Raw genomic sequence first — 15,295 nt, forward strand, 5'->3', positions numbered from 1 at the left:
GACCGAGCTTTCGGGGCGGGGGACAAATGCATTTGCTTCCATATTTGCACTAAAAAGGGTGGGGGGGAGGAATCTGGGAAGAGCCGAATAAATTAATGGCATAGCATCTTTAATTATGCTGCTTTATTCACATCTTGTGTCAGTTCAGAAGCAGTCTTCCCACATCCGTCCTTCCCCTTCTACCCTCAAAAAATGCTACAGAAGCAAAGAACAAAATTATTACTATGGGATCTAACATATATTTTTAAAATGTTTATTTTTGAAGGGTTCATGACTGGATGTGAGCTGATTATGTTGGGAAAAGGCAGTATTACTTCCTAAATGTCACTTTTGTTTACGTAAAAGGAACTATTTAAGTCAGGGTTTTCCATATAAAAATAGATCAACCGTAGGCTTAATAACGGGGCTTAATTGCATGGAAGCTGAACATTTCCTCACCGAGTTCCGAGTTTTAAAGCACTTAAGCGTGTACATTTGACCGTTGCCATGTGTTCGCACTGCTGCGTGTGGCCGAAGTTGGGGGCAGCTGTAGCTGTCACGGTGAGCACCTCTGGCTGGTGATGGGATCCTGGCGAGGTCACCGCTGCTCTTGCATCAGGAAGTACCTCGCCTGCTGGCTGTGTAAGAGAGATATTCGATGATCTGCATCACTGATCCACGTACCCTGGTTGAAGTTCATGTTTTTGTCACCTGTAAAAAGGGTGGATACATGCACCTGACATTCTAAGGAGATTTATCTTAACACAGCGTACTTAAATCTCTTCCCTTTGCAGTGACCGCATGCTGGGGGTAGCCCTAGCATCTCTGAGTTGAAGCATTAGCCAAACGTGCTTTTAATTGTTTGCTTTTTCTAGTACATATGTACTAGTGACTGCAATTTTTTCAGTTTTGCTGCTTTTAGTAGAAAACTCCTGGCTCGTGAACCTTCTCCCAGCTGATGCTGTACTGGGCTTGATTTGCATAATCTGACCTACTGAAGTTTCAGCTACTTAAACTTTGAGTCATCTCTAACTCTTCTATCTGAAAAAAACCTATTTTTAAAGTGGTGTTAGCTGGTGGGCTGTGCCTACCCTGATGAGAACTCAGACTTTAAAACTTGTCTTTTGTTGATTTCCAGCAAGGTGCACAGGTATGTTCCTGAGGAGTTATGCTCAAGGACAGGGTGAAGGCAGTGGGTTCGTGCAGTGTGGTGCCCTGGCTACAGGGCTCATCTTTTATAGTCATTCAGTAAGTTTAGCTGAGCTGCTCTGGCCACACTGAAGTCTCTCTCTTCGTTTTTCAGTAAATGAAAGACAATTTGATACCTGTGGGATATGCCCATTTATAAAATATAATGCAACTGTGAATAATTTCAAATAGAAATTACTGCAAGTAGTTGTCTTTAAAGTAAGTGGGACTTCTCTTATTTTCTACCCCTTGACTCTGTCCCCAGTAGGAAATAACAAGTGCAAATGTCTTTGCTTAGTAATTTAAACTAGTTACAAGGTCCAGCAGTATGGTTTGAGCATATAAAATATTTTGGTAATGCCAGTTTGGGAGGCATTCTCAATACCTAGGAGGGTTGGGATATGACAGAGGAAATGGTGGAGTAACAGAAATATGATGGAACTTAGTATTGCTACTGAGCAATGTTATATTTTTAGGGACTCCTGAAAAGAGCTTTCTGCTATCAGCTGAGAGCTCAGCAGTTGGAAATGCTAGGGAGGAACAGGGAGTGCTGTGAGCCACAAATATAATGCAGCCGTGGAAAAATTAACTCTGGTTTTAGATGTAGCTGAGAAAGCATATCTGTTTAAAGCTTGGTGAGTATTAATGCCACCGTAGGCAGACAGTAGTGAAATCCCATTTAGAAATCTGTGTTACAGGTTTTGAAAACTGAGCTACTGGGATTGAATTCATTACCAGAATAGGTGGGGAGAAAGATGCTTGAAGGAACAGAAAGTCTGATGTATCAGAGGAAACCCACAGATGAGGGCTGTTTCTTTCCAAAGATGCCTCTACAACGTTTTGTAGAGAGAAACAGTCGTGTTCTTTCAGTATTGAATTATGTAGCCGGGGTAGCTTTACATCTTGCTGTCCTTGCTGTTGAAGAACTTGTTGAAGTTAAGTCATAGCATTGATGAAAAGGTGCTGTGACTTATGCCGCTGCACAGATCATCCCCAATTTAGGAAAAAAGTAATCGAGAACCTGCTATTTCCAAACCTGTGGCTCCCTTAGCAGCCAGTGAACACAAAGCACCTTGCTCAAGCCAGGTCTGACTGAAAGGAGCTGCGCTGGGGCTGAGCAGAGCTGAAGAGGAGCTCCTCTGCTGCCTGGGAGGCCCCAGAGCCTCTCCTGTGAATAGAGAAGCAGAAGCTACAAAACCCTTGAGGGGTTTTTCGCCTTCCAGATGGACTCGCTGGTGATCAGCTGAGGCGCAGACACCTCGCGGAGTTACTTGGCGTGCGAAGGAGCTGTGGTGAGTCAGCTCTGGCGTCGTCTGGAGTTGCCTGACCTGCACCCTCCTCTTGCTGGGGACAGCCCAGGACCCAGTCCTGTGTGAAGGCTTTCCTTGGCTGATGGCTTAAGCCCAAAAATATCTTTCCATGCAAACCATCTGCAGTGAAAAAAAAAAAACCCCACCCACCAGACAAATCCAAAAAAATGAAAAACAAACTACACACCAAAACCCCCTTTATCTACTGCATCAGGCACAAAGTGACGTGTTTTGATGATGCTCTTGGAGGTGGGAGGAAAAACTACCTTTTTAATTCTTGTCATAGAGTTGTTAGATGTGTTCACAAAATGAAATAAAATTAAGGTTTTTGCTCTGACGGGGGGTTGAACTTTTGAGGTCTTTTGAGGTCCCTTCCAACCTGTAACATTCTGTGATTCTTGACATACCTTTAAGGAAGAGTTACTTTATAGTTCTTGCTCCTGTGGATGCTCATAGCTTAAAATAAATTTCATAAATGAGAGTTTTCTTCCATGCAAATGGTTCATTTTGTTTAGTTTTTTATTTTCTGTTGCATGTGTGCTATTTTCTGGTACAGATTTTCCCTTTTTTTTTTTTAAGTAGGAAATTGCTCCACAGCTGGATTTTTGAATGGATTCATTTTGGGTTTTTAAGTGAACTAATTTTGAAAATAAAAAGCTGTTTACGTATTGCTCAACTTGATAGCACATCCAGGCACGCAGCAAAGGCGTATATGGCTGATAATGCTGTCAAAATACTTCTGGCACTATCACAAAGCTCTCGGTCAAGGATGAAAGAAAAAAAAAATCTGTCTAGGGCTTCAGGGTGGAAAGGAAAGGATTTCTTGGCACTTAATAGTTAGAGAGGTCAGAAGAGTATTTGATGTGAAATATCTTGAAAAGCATGAAAATTTCAATATTGGTTTCTGTGCCCTGTTGAACTCCACTAAAATAGGGTGAAGGGAGCGTCTCTCTCATCTTCAGGGCTGATGGAAAATACGTTTTGGTTCAAGGCTACTTCTTTTAGGTAAAGCCATTTAGAGACTATCAGCCTTGAAATTGCATGTGCTTAAATTAACTTGTTACGGTAAATATTTAACATTGCCTTAAAGAAAAAGACCTAATTGTTCATTAAATTGTTCCTATTCAATATTTTGTCATACTATATGAACTTTTATAAGCGTACGTGCAAGGCATGAGGTTTTTCTGGCTGTAGCGACTTTTATAGTTTGCTGTGACGGCACATTAGATATTGTTGTATCTTGTTACAGTGTTGCAAACTACAATTTAGAAAAAATCCAAACTAGGAAAATCTGAAATATATATGACTCTATTAAAAAGAAAATTAAATATCTTGTATTGGGGAAGTAATTCGGTTCTCTGGAGGAAAGCAAAGAGAGAATTAGGTGGTGTGTTCTCAAGGGTAACATTTGGTCTGTGCTCCACTGAGGATGCTGCTGCTGGAGTGGGTTGGAGGGAGTGAGGGTGTACTAAGTCAGCACAGGAACTGGGGCCTGAAGGACCATGTTCGTGTCTTCAGTGTCTTGGAATGTGAGTATTGGTGGAGTTATGACAGCCCTCTTGTTGTGTGAAATGAAGTTTTATAGCTTTTTTTTCCCACACATGAGCTGTAAAGTGTTACCTCAATACTATGCATATAGTGAGGAGATGTTCTAGTTATTGTGTCTTGCCTAGCAATATATTTTGCACTGTATAGTTTTGGCTAGTGCATAAGATTCACTGTCTTAGTGCTCTAATTTAGTGTTTGCTTTAAAGCTGTAGAGAGCTTCGTTGCTCTACTTTTAAGAGATTATTTATTTTTCCTCCCCATTACAACAAGCAAAGTTGAGAGTGCTTACTGGTCACACTCATTGAGGAAAGTAGTTCTATCTCATTCTGTTTCCCTCAAATATGCAGATATTGGTAGTTAATTTCCTCCACGAGGAAATGTTACTTGAGTTCATAATGTTGAAAACCAAATGGGGTGTGTTGCAATCTGGTCAGCTATGCTTCTTACCTAGGAGGCTCTTATTTCTAGAAAGCTAGAAGACTTTTTTTGTCTTTGTGAGCACACAGATGCCAAGCATGCACACCTTGCACAGTCTCCCTGGAGCCTGCACGGTTCTCTATCACAGTTCCTTTGTGCCAAGTCACCCTGCAGTGCTGGAAAGCTTGGTGGCTTTACAACAGTGATGCAGCTTCTTGTCTACATGGCTTTTCTGAAAATAAGTAATTGGATTTTTTCTTAGTTTACTGGAAGACTGAAAAATTTCCATTGACTGGGGAATATCCACACAGTTACGGTTCGTGTACAGGACTGACTAGTTGCCACAAATGAAAAATGGGCTACAGGAGTTTTGTTTATATTTTTTAAGTGCAGTCCAGAGTTGCTCAAAGTGGTTTTGGAGGGATTGTCCAAGTTAAGTCACCTGGATGTAAACGAGAGTGGTATGGGTAGAGGAGATGTCTTGTGCTGTACAATTTAACAAAACTTGACTTGCTTCTCAGCAGTAGTTGTGTAGATTGCTCAGGGTGTCTGATCATTTCAGGGCTTGTGGGAGGGATGGGACTCAAAGCACTTCTGCATGCCTTAAGAAGCAACGCTCAAATGCAGCACTGAGTCTTTTGACTTTATGTCTGGAATAAACAAGCCTCATGGAAGAGGGATTGAACAGAACTGCTGGTTTATTGAAGTAACTTGATTTTTGTTAATTGTCATAATAAACAAGGAAACACAGGGTGTACGTTTAGGAAGCCTATCTGATAAAAATGTAAGCTGGGTTAATGTTTTGCTCGTATGGCAACAAATCTTTTGATCGGAGTCTGCATAACTGTTGCGTTTCTCGTTAAAGGAAGTATGGAGATAATCCTCGCTTCTGTGCAACCCTGACTCCATGCTGAAATAGAAGTAGTGTCAGAAGTGTCTTTTACATCTTTAAAGGCAATGGCATGGTTAGTTGCTGTAATGGTTTATTCTTAAACATGTATTTTTTGGTAGCTACTGGGGAAAAAATTCCGTTGTAACACCACACAGATTTTTTTTTTCCTTTAAATTAATTTCTGAATTATACATTAAAGACTTAGCTGCTGTAGGAGGATTTCTGCAGCCAAAGGAAACAGTGCTACTTATCAATAATATTGACAATTCTTTATAAGTATCATCTCCAGTTACAATAACATTTTAGAAGGAATGACTCTCTTGCTTACTTGGATAACAGACCATTTGTGGAATTGCTAGTGGCTGTGGCGTATTATGCTTTACCAATAGCACTTTCGTTCTATATATGCCAGAAAGATGCTGGATTTAAATGCTTCCCCAACCCTGATATTATTCTGTCATACATTTGTCTTTATCTAAGTTATATACTTAGATATATATATTGTATTCCTTTGGAAATAAGGTATTGATTCGGTTGTAAAAACATCATTATTCCTATGAATAGCATGACTCGCTAATGCTAAACCAAAGAGAATTTCTTGTACTTTTTTTGCCAGATAAGCTGATGTTTTAATTTCCACTTAGAAAGGCTAAATCCTCTTGCACTCTCAGGGGCTGTTTCACTGCCAGCATCTTTTGCAATAGTACAGAAAAAGGTGTGACCACGTATGTGAGGTTTTTGTTGGTGTTTTTTTTTTTTTTCTTGGTGAAAATCTCAGTAACTGGTTTGTTAATATTGCCTTTTTCCTTCACATAGTGCAAACAGCACTAGTAATCAAAGTGCTGGCAGGCAGAATGGCTGAGCTGCTGTCCTTTATAAGAACGACCTAAATCCAACCCTAATCTTGTTCCTGCGCATCAGCTTGAAGTCACCGCTGGCCCCATCCTGGCGGCTTAGTGACGGGGTGGCTGAGGAGAGCGGGGGTCCCCCGGGACCACGGCCGCCTGCCTCGGGCGAAGAGCACCGTGAGGTGAACGTACGGGCATCCCCAAGAGCATGGCAGTGCTGGATCAGGCCTCGTTACAGCTGGCTGAGGAGGGATGGTGTTTCTGAGCCTATGGTGAAGATGAAGGTCCCTGTTGCGAGCAGAGAGGCTCCTGTGCTGACGTTTGCCTCCGCATTGGTGGAGAATGGTAGCATCTGGGCGAAGGCGACACCCGCCCCTCTGAAAGCAGGACAGCAGAAGCTGAAAACAAGTCAGAATTGCTCAGGGCGGTGCGTGACTGTAGTATTGATTTCTCTGCTCAGCTGTTTGCCCGTCAAGTCTCTCTGTCCCCGCCAGAGCGGTTTCCCAGTGCTGCAGGAGCCGTGCCAGCACCCTGACACCCTGCCCGCAGCTCCGCTCTGCCAGCACGCTGCTTGCTGCAGGAATCCCTCCAAAACAAGCTGCTTCAGGAGAGGCTGAGATACATGCGAGCCAGCAGGATGAGGGTGTCGGGACTCTCTCGCCTTTCACCTGCCTGTCATGGACTAAATCAAGTTGTCCTTAGTGCCAGCTTGTCCCTGGAACGTGCTGGCAAACGTACAGCCCGCAAAGCCTCTGTGTGGGCCGGCGCTGGTTATGTGGCTGGCACGCTGCTCCTCGCTGCAGTTGCTGGTCTGTTGTGGTGAGGATTGGAGTCAAGGAGAAATGTGAATGAAGGGGAAAAAGAAATTAAAAATAAATAGTTTGTACACTTTGATCCAGTTAATGCTGTGGTGTTTGGCTGGTGCTGTTTGAGATCATGTAGGACCACTTACTACGGGGAAAGAAGGTTACAAAATTACAGCCATATTGTGTGTGGATAGAGGGGAACTGTAGTTTTCAAAATATCATAGAATCATAGAGTGGCCTAGGTTGGGAGCGACCTTAGAGATCATCTAGTCCAACCTCCCTGCCATGGGCAGGGATGCCTTTAAGCTCGACCAGGCTACTCAAGGCGCTGTCCGACCTGGCCTTGAACACCTCCAGGGAGGGGGCAGCCACAACTTCTCTGGGCAATTTATTCCAGAGTCTTGCCACCCTCGTACTGAAGAATTTCTTCCTAAGAGCCAATCTAAATCTATTCTCCTTCAACTTAAACCCATTTCCCCTTGTCCTGCCAGTGGACACTCTTGTAAAAAGTCCCTCCCCAGCCTTCCTGTAGGTTCCCTTCGGGTATTGGAAGGCAGCTATTAGGTCCCCCCAAAGTCTTCTCTTTTCCAGACTGAACAATCCCAGCTCCCGCAGACTGTCCTCGCAGCAGAGGTGCTCCAGCCCCTGGATCATCTTTGTGGCCCTCCTCTGAACACGCTCCAACAGATCCGTGTCCCTCTTATGATGGGGACACCAAAAATAAGTAAACCTACATGAAGTTCGTGAGTCTAAATAGCCTGTTTGGTTTCTTGATTGTTTGGGGTTTTTTGTTTGGTTTTTTTTGTTTGTTTTTTCTTCTCATTATCTACCTCTTGACCGGAAAAATAGATAGTAGAAAAAGTTACCTTGAGAAAAACAAATTGTATGAGAAAACAGTAGCCTCTACTGTGATATTTTGGTCACATTAGCCATATTGATAATCTCAAAAATAATTAAGGAAGAAACAGCGATGGGTCATCACAATAAAATACATGTACTGAGGAGATTGCAAATGTGTGACTGACTGCTGAGGTCTCAGATATTGGTATATCCGCAAGAAGCTTGTTACATTACCAGCATGAAAATATGAACAACTCAATTTGTGCCCCTTGCATGGAGTCAAAAGTAGTTTTGCTCAGCCATCTGATCACTGTATCCTAGCTGAGAGCTTTTCTATTGAGGATGTCCTAGCCTTGGGGATGGTGTCTGGCTGGAAATGTGGAGCCACGCTCTTTCAAGCTGTGAGATTTTACTGCTTCCTTCTTCTTCCATCTACCAACCCAAACCATGAAAAATGACATCATAACATCCAAAGAGATGCTTAAGGAGTGAAATGGAAACAGTATGCCCTTGCTAATGCGTTCTCCATGTAGAGTGGGTTTGAAGGACTTTACTATATCTCAGTGACCTGCTTTGAGGTATAGTATGAAAAATAACTCTTAGTAGAATATAATATTGGGGGTCTGGTTTTGAGGGATCACTAAAGAAAACTAATACTGGTGAACAACCTTCACAATTTTATACGAAAATGTAAGCAGTTTTTTGCGTTCAGAGGTAACATTTCAATATGTCACCCTTGGAGAGTGAGCTCCCCATTCCACACACTCCACCTTGGAGCACGAACTTGGCTTTGCTTTATGGTCATATTATTCATCAAACTGCAATAATAATTCTAGGACCTAGTAGTGATTTTTTTAAAAAAACAAGTTTTATATTGAATAGAGTCAAATTATGCTTTGAAACTGTGTGACTGTAGGTTGCACAGCATGAAAGCTAGAAGAATTCCCTGTCCACTCCCTTCTCAGTATTCTCTTGTCATGTTAAAGACTAAATTGTGGAAGAGTAAAGGGGCTTAATCTGAAACACCGTTCTGTGTAAACAATGACAGAATTTAAAAAAAAAAAAGGAAAGCCTAACTGTCATGAGTGTGTAGTGGCTGCTACTTTTCACGGTTGACTGAAATTATTTGTATAAATTTGCATTTTCCCCTTAGCATCTATATCAACCTATGCTGATTTTCATGCAGAGCTAATTTCACATGTAAACTGATTGGCATGTGATGTGCTGCAATGTCACCTGTGTTAGCCGTAACTACAGTTACAAGGAAGGAGCAAGTGTCACTTCGGATGCTCATTACACGGGACTGCCCGAGTGTAAGAGGTGCTTCGAGTCTCTCGTGACTGAAAGACAAGTGGGCTGAGCACTTTGTGATGAAACCAAACTGCTAATTTCTCAATGAAATATTGATCAAATGGGCCAGGCAGGCTGCTTTGGACTGACTGACGTTTGGGCTGAAGCTGGAGCCTGCTGGGAGAGGGTGCTGCTGTCACGGTCCGAATAGATGTTGCTTACACTGACTTTAGATGTGTGATGAGTTCTAGAGCCCAGGTTCTCACTGGCCTGGAGACTTGGAAGGTCCAAATCTCTGATTTAGGAGCCTACCTCTCTTTCTTTTTTCCACATTGCTGCCTAGATGAATCCAGTCTGATAGTGTAAATACTTTTTGCTGGGCTCTCTGGTCTCCTGTGTCGTGCTCAGGAAAGACAATTGAGATTTATTTTTTTTAAATTTGAACTATGAAGTATTTGAGCAAAGAATGCAGTATACAATTCAGTAAATATTTGGCTTTTTGTTGTTGAAGGAGGGGGAGGATTTGCTGACTGGTTAGTTATTCTCACAATACTGTTTTTCCATCAGTATTCCCACTTGGTGTTCTTGTTTGTTTTATGCTGCGCAATATTCTGACGTGAATTTAAAATGAAGAACAACTTCATGCTTAAGAACAAAACAAGAGCTCTGTTAAGATAGACTTTCTGTCAGCTGTCGCGCTGGCTAGTATGGGAGAGATGAAGGGCAGGTGCACAGTTTCTAGAATGGGGCTTGTAGTGTGGAGATGCTTTCTCACTTCATTTATTCTTCCAGTACAACAACTTGAAAATACACAGCACCAAGTATTTGGGGCAGAATTGTCACATTTTATTTAAAAACAAACAAATCCAAACAAAACCATCAAACCCTGTAAAATTTTGTGTAATCATATGGAAATGAAATGGCTGGTCCTGAGTTACAATGCTTAAAAGCTGCCGGGTGCTTTGTAAAGGTACAGGTGGTGGATGCTTGCTCTGTCACAGAGCTCTGAAGGGTGTGTTCTGCTCTACATTTTGCCTTGTGGCTACTTCAGGGATGTAAAGACCAATAACAATGGTGCTACAATGCCTCTGTTGCACCCCTTTTGGGGTCGTCAACCTCTGTCTCTAATGACTATTGTTAAGAATCTACTGAGGGAGAATGTACATCTCTGGAAATTAGGATAGAAGCTATTCAGCACAGATGAATTAGGTGTTTAGCCTTTTCCCAAAATGATGCTATTCAAGTTAGATATGGCTTACTAGCATTTGCAAATATGTTGACTCTTTCTGGCTTTAGCAAGTGTGATAGCAGATGTTGTTTGACTCTTAATTCAAGCAGGGATGTGTGTTCTGGTGTTTCTGTCTCAAATCAAAGAATGACTAAGAGCTCAAGAATCCCGGTGTAAGGAATGCTATTAAGTAATCATTTTTTTCTGTATAAATATGAACATCTGCACAGGGTGAGGCAGCTGTGACTGCGATCTGCTGTCGTACTTAGCAAAAGGGGAATGGTGATGTGATATGTTAACTTTGATAATAGCAGTTCTGGTTAATAACTTACTGTCGCTGTCTCTATGCCCATGTCTTTGTTTTCTTTCTTCTTGGAGCTGCCCACAGGGTGGTGAGTTGGGAGGGGAAAGAAAGCCCTTTTGAAAATTAAGTCTAACACACTGTTAAAAAAACCCAAAACCCACTACAACAAAAAATCATGCACACAGGAAAAAACCCTCCACCCCTCTAGCTTAATGTGGGCTGAACTTCCCATGAAAACTCTGCCTTAATGAGCTCCGACCCCTCAGCCCTGCTTTGTCCCCGTCAGCAGGTGAAAAAGAGCTGAGGTCCTCGGTGCGAGTGCACTGGCTGTGACCCAGGGGCTTGGGGCCCCGATTAGTTCAGCCCTTGTGCTTTCAGTGGGAATAAGAATGAAAAACCTTCTTGTCTTGGGGCCTGATAGTTTTCATGCTACTCGCCTGCAGATCTATGCTAGCGCTGGAAGAGGCATTTGTCCAGGAGCTGGGGAGGAAAGGCACGGATTTAGGTCTGTCCCAGAGCTGGGGATGAATTGCCCGGAGCAACTATCTCTCAGTGGAATGTCCGTGATACATCATATTTGATAGTGGTGAAGACCTGAGAACTATTTGCAATTCAAAATCTCTCTTGGGTTTCAGTTATTGGTTAATATTTTGTCAGCAATTCGTGGCAATGACTTCTTACTGTGCCCCAGCATCGCTTGTGGTATGCTGAGTAGCTCAAAAGGGAAGCTGATGCTAAGCAGGAGACCATCTGTGTTGTTAATAGTGTAGCGTTATCACACTCAAAACTCAGCTTGTGTGATTGATAACGTGATCACACTAGGCGTGATTCCTTTTTTAAAAAAGAAGTCAAAAAAACAACCCTCAAAACAATCTATGTCCTTATTCACCAACTTCTGAGCCCATAGGTCAATTTAATTTTGTCAGAGGTGAAATTGAAAAGATAGGGGATTTTTTTTGTGTGTGTATGAAGTCCCTGCAGTTAGAGCAGAGATCCTAATTAACCCTCCAATAATACAAAGGCTGCGGGAAAAGCAACAGCACTTTTACAAAGCAAGAGAGGCCCCTCCACGTGGGTATTCTGGCAGGATAATTGAGAGCCGCATAGCTGGGATCCGAGCAGAGCGTGCATTGCCTCCTGCCCATCTGGTGGGGCGGAGAATGAAGGGCGACTCCTGGTACTGAGGGGGAAGGAGGGGAGATCAGAGCTAACAGGCTTGTGCGAGCAAAAGGACCACAACAAGAGGACCATGATTTCTGTCCTGGCGTCCTGTTGCATAACTCCTAGTGCTCTTCACCCATACCTGTGAAACCTTACAGCTGTGTTAATGCCGTCTTTCCCTCCCGGTCTCTGATGAAGAGTATTTGTTAGGGAAGCTATTCTGCTATAGTTCCTGTAATGTGTGAACAGGAGGCGGGAGCAAAGCTACATTTGGCAGTAAATAGCAGTGCAAGGATGGTTGTTTGCTGAGTTCAAGTCCTTCCTCAAGCTCACTGAAAGTATGCAGGAGCTTGGCCGTGTTGATGCTATTGCATCCAAGAGATGTGGCGATGGAGAAGTGCTTGTGTTTTTTAGGTTTGTTTTTTTTTTTCCCCCCACGGAATGCACTGAATGGGAGATACAGCAGCAGAATGTGCTGGGAAGGGGGATACTCTACTTTCTTTTTGCTTCTTAATCTTCCTTCTTCCTGCACTTAAAAATCAGCTCATCTTCATGCTTTGTTGTGTGCTTTTTTTAAAAAAAAAACAAACAACAAAACTTGACCTTTCTGATAATATTGTTAAGAACCAAGAACTGTATTCTGCTATATTAAAGTGCTAATGATGCACGAGGAGTCTTAAAACTGCCCTAAGTGCATGAAATTTTGAGTAACTCCAGTGAAAGGCGCATTTATGAGTTGTCTTGCAAGTAAATGGCAACGTTCAGCTGAATCTGTTCACTGAAGCAGCCTGGAGAGAGATGGCATTGCATTGCAGTGTGGTGGGATGTTGGCGATCCACGCTTGATTAATCTGCTCATACCAAAGTGGCATAGCTCCGTGCTTCCAGCAGTCTTGTAATAGATGAGTGCATTAATGAGCCCCTGGGTAACCGAGATTCTGCTCAGGAGCTCAGGGGGGAAATCAGAAAGGATAAATGTTGCTGACTCGGTTTCTTTTTCATATATTACTTCTGCATATTTTTTTCCAAGCAGTGCTTAAGTGTTTCCATGTTAAAGCGAGCATTTAAAAATGCCTCTCTGCATAGCTATCAGTACCAGAGCTATTTTGTGGGAGTTTGACTGGCCGGGTTACTTAAGCCTTTTTGTTCCCCTGGACTTTCTCTATCTGAAAAACATTGGGATCTTTTTAGATGTGAAAGACTGACTCTTGGTCAGTCACTGCTAGAGTCTTAGTACGTTAGAGAGAGGTCGTAGTACGTTAGAATTTGTGGTCCAGAAAGTTGAGAGAGGTTGGGACTGAACCTCCCTTGGGGCTGGCCAAGAGGTCCTCTGAGCCATCTTCTTCTTTTGAGCAGATTCAGTTAACTGATTGGTAAAAGTGTCTAGAAGTCTCTGATGGCTGATAATTTGTGGTCCAGAAAGTTTGGAAATTATTCTAGCCTTAAGAGAAACAATTTCAGGACACTGCTTAGCTTTTGCAAGGTTAGTTGTCTTTTATTTTCACTTTCTGAATATGTTTAATAAAAAAGGTATTGTAGCTAAATCTTAAGCATATTCTTGTGTTCAGAACTAGAATTTATGGTTTCCTTTCGTGCAGTGGCTTACTGATAATTGTCTTGCTAATGCATTTAAATTCTACTCCTTAAAAAATGTATTATGTGGTATATTTAGTGGGAGGTCATCAGTTTCACAATATTGTATAAAACTGAAACCAAATCCTCCTGTCTACAGCTGCAGTGTTAAATAGAGCATCATTGTCATGTGGTGAGCATGGCTGTCAAAACACTTCGGGCAAAGTGAGTAACATGAACAGTTCTTCCATATTAAATATTTATAGAAGAAAATGCAAACTCAGAGGGCTGCCAGCAGACAGAAATACTGCTTAAATGCATTGTTGTGTTGGTGAGGGCACGGATCTTTGCGCTGCAGCTTTAGAAAGAAAACAGCGCGTTGTTTCTCCTTGTGCTCAACAGTGTACTTTTTCTGCACATAAATATATGTGAAAAGCAACTGGAAGTTTAAGACTTCAGAAGGAAGAGCTCTACGCAAGTGATTTGCCCACCAGCTGCCCCCAAAATGGTCGTTTCTCTTTGCTCCCTGGTCTTCTGCTACAACAGTAATAGCAAAAAGCTCCGTAACAGCCCTCTCTTGCATGCCTAGCCTCGAGGGCTGGCACGTCTTTGTTTCAGGTCCTCTGGTGCAAACAGGTGGTGAACTACAAGTGGCGAGGCACCAAGGAGAAAACCGTGTAATTAAATCTGGCACTGTAGTATAATAAATCTCCATTGTATTCTTTAGCTTTCTAGACGCCTTTCGAGCAATACACAATGGCTGTGATTAATGACTATTGTATTGTCTTAAATAATAAGCTTGAGCCCTCAGATAGGTGACATAATTTATCCGTAATGAGCGTCAGCTTCATGTGTTTGATCTCAACTCTTTGAATTTCAACGTCGTTGCCATGTCCTTGAGAGACTGTTTTAAGCTGAAGAAAACCAGTAAAGGGGGTTGGGAGGCAATTTCTATGAGAGTGTGAAGAATCCAACCAATCTGTTGCTCTGAGGACATTGACTTTTTTTGTTGTATCTCATTTTTTAAATATGCAAGATGAAAGTGGTTGGATTGTTCATAAACTGGACCCACTGTTACCGAGAGAGACTTTCTCTTTGACAAAAGTATTCCTTGCTGGGAGGGGTCTGCTGACAGTGCCAGTGATGGATGTTTCCTTTTGTGTATCAAGATGCACCAAATAACCATAGCAGGGAAAAGGCTTTTCGATCCTTTCTACACCGTCGCCCTGTCCATCAGCTCCTTGGCAGGTTTCTCTGTTGTTTCCTTCCTCGACTGAAAGCAGCAGCTCTTTGATAGAAGCTCCTGTTTCATCACATTTTCCGTTGCCTGGGTTCAGCTGACACAGGAGGAAAAAAAAAACACCCACGTTATATTCTCTTCCTTGCAGCTACCTGTGAGAGCTTTTGCCATCTCTGTGCCGTGTATGCTCACAGCACTTTGGCAGAGCTGGGAAGGGAGGGCTGAGAAACTACAAAGCGCATCAGACCTAATTATTCAGCTGGCACAAGGGCCTTTCTTTCCTGCTCGGGATATTTGCTCTTGACTGAGGAAAAAAAAAACACCCACGTTATATTCTCTTCCTTGCAGCTACCTGTGAGAGCTTTTGCCATCTCTGTGCCGTGTATGCTCACAGCACTTTGGCAGAGCTGGGAAGGGAGGGCTGAGAAACTACAAAGCGCATCAGACCTAATTATTCAGCTGGCACAAGGGCCTTTCTTTCCTGCTCGGGATATTTGCTCTTGACTGTGTGGGTAGTTTGACTGACGTGGTGTGCTGGCTTCAAAGCCATTGCACTGTGCCGCATTAAATGCTTCAAACCCAAATCCGTGCTGCTTCGGGCAGCCCCAACAGCAGACCTTGGCAGGGCTCCGAAGTGAAGGGTCAAAGCAGACTCTCCCCCTTGTCGTTATTT

This window comes from Apaloderma vittatum, unplaced genomic scaffold (genome assembly GCF_000703405.1).
Source record: "Apaloderma vittatum isolate BGI_N311 unplaced genomic scaffold, ASM70340v1 scaffold17995, whole genome shotgun sequence".
Taxonomy (NCBI): domain Eukaryota; kingdom Metazoa; phylum Chordata; class Aves; order Trogoniformes; family Trogonidae; genus Apaloderma; species Apaloderma vittatum.